The sequence below is a fragment of the Leucoraja erinacea genome, chromosome 33 (assembly GCF_028641065.1).
Source record: "Leucoraja erinacea ecotype New England chromosome 33, Leri_hhj_1, whole genome shotgun sequence".
In the NCBI taxonomy this organism is placed as follows: Eukaryota; Metazoa; Chordata; class Chondrichthyes; order Rajiformes; family Rajidae; genus Leucoraja; species Leucoraja erinaceus.
This window is the reverse complement of record NC_073409.1, coordinates 17,253,753-17,261,703: the sequence shown is the minus strand read 5'-3', so window position 1 is coordinate 17,261,703 and position 7,951 is coordinate 17,253,753.

The following is a 7,951-nucleotide window of genomic DNA, read 5'->3' as shown; positions in this document are numbered from 1 at the left end:
TCTCATAAGCCAGAGCACTGTCTGATTTAGAACAAAGATAGACACAAAATGATGGAGTAACTCAGCGGGACAGGCAGAGGTTACCTCTAATTTACCTCTATTATGTTTGATTTATTTGGGATGGATGTGCTTGAGAGGCGTATGAGGCACAAGGTGCAGGTCATCCTGAAAAACCCCGGGCATCCCCTCCATGTAATTCTGGAGAGTCAAAAGAGCACTCGGAACAACAACCGGTTCCTCTCCCTGCCCTGTAGAATGGAGCGGTTCAGGAGATCCTTCACCCCTGCAGCCATTAGGTTTTATAATTCGGACCGCTAGGCTGTAGGGGGATGCATTTTTGCAATTTTTAATTTTTAATTGTTAACTATTGGTCTTTTTAAGTATTTATTGCTCTCAGGTAGTGTCCACAGTGTATTCTATGTATTTTTTGTCTGCATTCGTTTTGAATCTGTGGGTTTGTTGGTTGGGGGCTTCTGGACATCTGAATTTCCCTGAGGGGATCAATAAAGTATTTATGATTATTATTATTACCTTTATCCCATTGCGGACATTGGACCTTGCCAATGGAACTGATCCGCTAAATTGCTGAGAACTATTTTCTGCACTCTGTATCTTCCACTTTTGCTCTATCTATTGTACTTGTTTGAACTGATTTGTAGCTATGTATGGTATATCTGTTCTGTTTAGACAGCATGTAAAACAGAGCTTTTCACTGTACCTTGGTACATTTGACAAACTTAATATTAAGTTATTGCACTAATAAACCTAAACCTAACATTAAGTAATTGCACTAAAATAGTCAAGAGACTGTGCATCTACCCAATCTACCCCTCTCATTTTATACACCTCTATAAGATCACCTCTCATCCTCCAGAGTCCCAGCCTACTCAACCTCTCCCTATAGCTCCGACCTTTGAGTCCTGGCAACCACCTCGTAAATCTTGACAACATCTTTCCTATAACTTAGTGGCCAGTACTGAATAGGGTACTCTAAATGCGGACTCACCAACATCTTATACAACTCCAACACAACCTCCCAACTTCTATACTCAATACTGTGTCTGATGAAGGACAGTGTGTCAAAACATGAAGGCCAATGTGCCACAATGGTGTATGGTTTGGAAAGGAATCGTACATCTGCTGCTCTTGGTGGTAAATATCTTGGGCTTGGAGCACTGTGTCGGCAGTCCAGGTGATTAATAATCATGCATTTTGTGGCTGGATCAGCTACAATGCATCTGAGACTAATGTGGAGAGGGCAAGGAGATCCTTACTTGTTTTTCTGGCTAGGAAAAGAAGGATTCAGAGCAGAAATGTAGAAAGTAGAGGACATATGGATGAGAGGCCTGTTAACTATTGTGGAGGAAAATACTTGATTAAGGGCGTGCGGCATGGTGGCGCAACGGGAGAGTTGCTGCCTTCCAGCCCCAGAGACACAGGTTCGATCCTGACTACTGATGCTGTATGTATGGAGTTTATACGTTCTCCCCATGACCTGCGTGGGTTTTCTCCGGGTGCTTTTCTCCCACATTCCAAAGACATACAGGTTTGTAGTTTGGTAAAATTGTAAATTGTCCCTCGTATGTGTAGGATAGTGTTAGTACATGGGGTGATCGCTGGATAGTGTATGTGGACTGCTGGTCAGTGTGGACTTGGTGGGCCGAAGGTTCAGTTCCCGCCCCATGTCTCTAAACTAAACTGAAAGGAAAATATACGGTTTTGCGAAAGTGCTGGCGGAAGATGCTTCATTAGAATGTGATCAACAGAGCTGGAGAGATTGGATGAATGGAAGGGAGACCTTGGAGAAAGTAGGGTGGGAGGAAGTATACTCAGCGTAGTTATGGAATCTGTGGAAATCTTAGAGGGTGAGGCAGCATCTATGGAGAGAAGGAATGGGCGCTGTTTCGGGTCGAGACCCTTCTTCAGACTGGCCCACTTCAGTCTGTAGAAGGGTCTCGACCCGAAACATCGCCCATTCCTTCTCTCCATAGAATTACATTTGCACCGGCCTTTATTAAGAGGACTACAGCAAATCAGCAACACCTTGTTAAAGGTATATTAAAATAAACAATAAGCACTGCCTTGTTGCTAATGCATACCCTGGTAAATAAACGTCAATTATATTTATAGGCAGCACAGTGACAGTGGTAGAGTTGCAGCCTTACAGCACAAGAGATGCAGGTTCGATCATGAATACTGGAGCTATCTGTATGGAGTTTGTACGTTCTCCCAATGACCGCCTGGGTTTTCTCCCAGTCCTCCTGTTTCCTCGCACAATCGAAAGACCCAGAGGTTTGTAGGTTCTGTAAGTCCCTAGTGTGTTGGCTTCTGTAAGTCCCTAGTGTGTAGGATAGTGCAAGTGTACTGGGTGTTCTGTAAGTCCCTAGTGTGTAGGATAGTGCGGGTGTACTGGGTGATCGCTGGTTTACGCTGATTCGGTAGGCTGTTTCCTCTCTGTATCTCTAAACTAAAGTACGAATAGAATGTCAAAATTCCATTGTCCTTGCTCATTGCTTTTGCTACATTATTGTGAGGTGTACAATTTCAACACTGGTTAGCAGTGCAGTGCAATCCCTATTTCATTATAGACCAATTGCAGTACCTTTACTCCCTAATTGAAGCTGAGATCCGATATTTGGCTCGGTCTGACATAGCATAGGCTTCAGCGTTTGGAAATAGTCAAAGATGTTGCAGGCTATTCCGATCGGAATAACTTCCCACACATCCCATATCACTACATCCCACGACTTCCCCTCCCTCACAAGCTGGTCAACTTATTATGAATTCCAATCGTGGAAGAAACGAAAGGCCTTGGATCACCCTGTCACTGACCCACTAATGAAGTTTGAAGTTCTGGTTCCCAGTGTCATGTTCCACCCCATTTAACTCCCATTACAATATAAAGGATGCGCAATTGATTTTTATCCAAGATAAGTTATTTTGAACGGCGTCGTGCTGAGCTGAAATTATTTTGGCTTTTAATAAATGCATGCAGCAACTCATGAAGATCACAACTGACAGATCACTCGTTAATTCACTGCATAGAGGAGAGGGATTGTACAAAGAATCACGCTGAGCAAAACAGTCTCAAGCAATGACAATACCGTCGTGGTGATCACCTGATCACAAAAAGGGCAGCCAGCATCGTCAGGGACCCACACCACCCTGGCCACATTCTTATTCCACTCCTGCCATCCGGAAGGAGGTACAGGTGTTGGAAAACTGCAAAGTTCCGGTTCGGGAATAGCTTCTTCCCAATAACCATCAGGTGATGAAGATCATCTGTGGAATTCTCTGCCTCGGAGGGAGGTGAAGGCAAGTTCTCTGGATACTTTCAAGAGAGAGCTAGATAGGGCTCTTAAAGATAGTGGAGTCAGGGGATATGGGAAGAAGGCAGGAACGGGGCACTGATTGGGGATGATCAGCACATGGCTTGAAGGGCCGAATGGCCTACTCCTGCACCTATTGTCCATTGTCTATTGATCAACCATCATGAAAACTATAAACTACCTGGGCTGCACGCAGGACTTTGGGATCTGCTATTGCACTATATATTTTTTCTATTTATTGATCTTTTTTGTTGATTATATTATGTATTGAGTACTGTGTCTACAAACATGTGGCGCTGCTGCAAATTAGAATTTCATTGTTCCATTTGGATACATATCATAGTAAAAAAAAAACGACTCTTACTTCATTGACTGGAATTTGTACGTTCTCCCTGTGACCACGTGGACCACATTCCAAAGACGTGCAGGGTTTGTAGGTTAATTGGCTTCTGTAAGTTGTCCCTAGTGTAGGGTAGAATTGCTGTAACATTCTCTCCTCTGAGCAATGTTGCAATACCCTCTCTGTCTCTCAAACCCAAACAAATCAAACCCACCAAGATGCAGTGCAGAACGCCACGGGAGACCCTTTTTCCCCGTGGCTATCAAGCTGTACAACTCCTTCCCCCTTCAGAGAGGGTGATATGGTGGCAAAGCAGTAGTGGTTTTGCCTTACAACGTCAGAGACTCGGGTTCAATTCTAACCGCGGTGCTGTCTGTATGGAGTTTGTACGTTTGCCCTGTGGGTTTCCCTGGCTGCTCCAGTTTCCTCCCATACTCCATAAGATGTACAGGTTTGTAGGTTAATTCTCATCGGTAAAGACTGCAAATTGTCCCTAGTGTGTAGGATAGTGTTCGTGTACGGGAATCGCTGGTTGGGTGGGTCGAAGGGCCTGTTTTTGCACAGTATCTCTAAACTAAACTAAACCCAGGTTTGATCTTGTCCTCGGGTGCTGCCCCTGGAGTTTTCATTTTTTTCCTGTGACCACATGGGTTTCCTCCAGGTGCTCCAGTTTCTTCCCACATCCCAAAGATGTGCGGGTTTGTAGCTTAATTGGCCCCTTTCTACTTCTCCTTGTGCGTAAAGAGTGAATGAGAAAGTGGTATAACATAGAGCTAGTGTGAGCGGGAGATCAGTGGTTGGTGTGGGCTCGCTGGGCCAAAACGCCTGTCTCCATGCTGAATCTCCAAACTAAACTTAATCTTTCCGTTTGATGAAAGGTCACCTATCCATGTTCTCCAGGGATGCTACCAGACTGTCTGAATTACTCCAGCACTTTGCGTCCTTTTGTAAACCAAATCTTTCTCCTCTCACCTTCAACCTATACTCTCTGGTTCTTGATTCCCCAACTTTAGTGGAGGGGGCAGGGGGGAGAACGAGAGCCTGTGCACATTCACCCTATCTATTCCCCTCATGATATGGCGGTCACGGTGGCGCAGCGGTTGAGTTGCTGCCTTACAGCGAATGCAGCGCCGAAGATCCCGGGTTCGATCACGACAACGGGTGCTATCTGTACGCAGTTTGTACGTTCTCCCCGTGACCTGCGTGGGTTTTCTCTGAGATCTTCAGTGTCCTCCAACACTCCAAAGACGTACAGGTTTATAGGTTAATTGGCTTGGTATAAGTGTAATTTGTCCCTAGTGTGTGTAGGATAGTGTTAATGTGCGGGGGATTGCTGGTCGGCGCGGACCAGGTGGGCCGAAGGGCCTGTTTCTGTGCTGTATCTCTAAGCTAAACTGAAATTATACAACCTTACTGTCTGTTCCTGTACATCCCTGTTCTATTCTGTTCTACATCTGCATCTAAATGTTACATTTTGCCTTCTTGACTAACCTGTCGTCTCGAGATATCTCTGCTCTGCCCAACGTATTCCATGTGGTTACTTTGTGGGGAAGAAATATGCATTTTTATTTGATTTTGGATGATATAAACCATTCAATGTGAACAGACCCTGTGACAGGAGATTCCCCTTGAGTTCAACCATCCCACATCAATGCACCAATAGTGTTGTGTATTACCAAGCTGCGGGAAACCTCATTACCTGCACTAGTCCATCTGCCTCTGTTCCTGTGTGAACTGACAGACCAAGCACTTTCCATGTGTCAGTAGAATTCATTGGAGCACTGTGCTGACAAAAGTTGGGAATTTGAGTTTTAGTTCTTACTTTTAGAGATAAGAGCACGGAAACTGGCCCTTCGGCCCATTGAGTCCGTGCCGACCAACGATCACCCCAACACACTAGGGGCCATTTACAGCAGCCAGTTAACCAATAAACCTGCACGTCTTTGGAGTGTGGGAGGAAACCAGAGCACCCGGAGAAAACCTACAGGGTCACAGAGAGAACATACAAACTCTGTGCAGCTGTAGTCAGAATCGAACCTGGGTCTCCGGTGCTGTGAGGCAGCAACTCTAATGCTGCACTACAATGGCCAAAACAAGAGCCACTGTAAAGTGGGAGATTTTGGGATAGAAACATCATTTATCATCAACTTCACTGGTTCCGAAAGGCAATCAGCACCTTGGCGTGGAGTTGTACAATTGGACCCCAGCATTAATATGGCAATTCTTCCAGAGGGGTGCTGGATGTTGTGGGGAGTTCATCGGCTGATAAAGATTTGACTAAATGTCATTTGCATTCAAGAGACAGCACATACTGGAATCTTGAGCAAAAAACAAAGTGCTGGAGGCACTCAGCAGGTCAGGCAGCATCTCTGGAGATAAAGGATTGGTGACGTTTCAGGTCGAGACACCTTCTTCTGACAAGGGCTGTACTAAACACTGAGTCAGTGATATCTGACTGTGAGCTTTGGCAATCTGCAAACATTTGGCCCTTTCATGCTGTTAACTGCAGTTGGTGGATTCATAGTGGGTTACATTTGCACCAAAGGCAGAATTGGATGGGCAAATGTGGCTCTGGGGAGTGGGGCCCCTAACTGGCAGTGACTTGCGTTTGCTGGTAAATTTTTCGGGCCAATTTAAATCGATACCAAACCAATTAACCTACAAACCTGCACGTCTTTTGAGTGTGAGAGGAAACTGAACTTGGAGAAAACCCACGCAGGTCACGAGGAGAACGTACAAACTCCACACAGACAGCACCCGTAGTCAGGATCGAACCCGGGTCTCTGGCGTCGTAAGGCAGCAACTCTACCGCTGCGCCAACATGCTGCCCACAACAGATGTGGGAGTAATGCAGTTGCACATCATGTGGTATCATCTTTGAGTATGTCTAAACCATCTGAGTAAAACAAAGAATAGATGAGGAGAATTTATTTCAAATCTTCACATTGTGTTCGTGCCAAAGACAAAGAAAATAGAAATGGTTGGATCATGTATAAAATCATGAGAGGAATAGATCGGGTAGAGTCTCTTGCCCAGAGTGGGGGAAATGAGAACCAGACGACATAGGTTTAAGGTGAAGGGGGAAAGATTGAATAGGAATATGAGGGGTAGCTTTTTCACACAAAGGGTGGTGGGTGTATGGGACGAGCTGCCGGTGGAGGTAGTTGAGGTAGGTACTATCACAACGTTTAAGAGGCAATTAGACAGGTACATGGATAGGACAGGTTTAGAGGGATATGGGCTAAACACAGGCAAGTGGGACTAGTGTAGATGAGACATGTTGGTCGTTGTGGGCAAGTTGGGCCAAAGCACCTGTCTCCACACTGTATGACTCTATTCCCCAGCTAATTAAGTTTGAGAGTCACAAAGTAAAGTATTTTGTGTGTAATATATCTTTGCATCTATTCTTCACATTGCATTTTTTGGAGAGAATGTACCCTGCTTTAATCAGGACAAATTGCTGCAGTTTCACTCTTCTCTCTACGCTTTAAATAGACTCATTTTACTGAGTATATTGATTTGTGTTTGTTATTCAATAACCGGTTTGATGCGTGCGCTGTGTCTGATGGGCTGACGTATTGTCAATAAATATTCCTTCCTTATTTAATGCAGCTATAATTGTGCCTGAGTAGGTGATGGTCATGAATAATAACTCCCAAACAAAAATTTAATTGGATAACAGAAGGGCTGTTTTAAAGGTTCTGGGGAGATGACAATGGATTGGAAGTGGCTGGGCAGCTCTCCCAAGCACCCTGACCTGGTGGATTCTGGTACATTACCTTATTGGATATTTGCATAAACATCCGTCCTCTCTTCCAACATTCCTGGTTAGTTTAGAGACACAGCACGGAAGCAGGCCCTTTGGCCAACTGTGTCTGCTCCGACCAGCGATTCCCGCACACTAACACTATCCTTCACACACTAGGGACAATTTACAGTTATGCCAAGCCAATTCATCTACAAACCTGCACGTTTTTGTAGTGTGAGAGGAATCCGAAGATTTGAAATTTAGAAGGATAAGAGGGGATCTTATAGAAACATATAAAATTCTTAAGGGATTAGACAGGCTAGATGCAGGAAAAATGGTCCCGATGTTGGGGGAGTCCAGAACCAGGGGTCACAGTTTAGGAATAAGGGGTATGCCATTTAGGACTGAGATGAGGAAACGCAGAGAGTTGTGAATATGTGGAGTTCTCGGCCACAGAAGTCATGGAAGGCCAATTCACTGGATGTTTTCAACAGAGAGTTTGATACAGCTCTTAGGGCTTCTGGAATTAAGGGA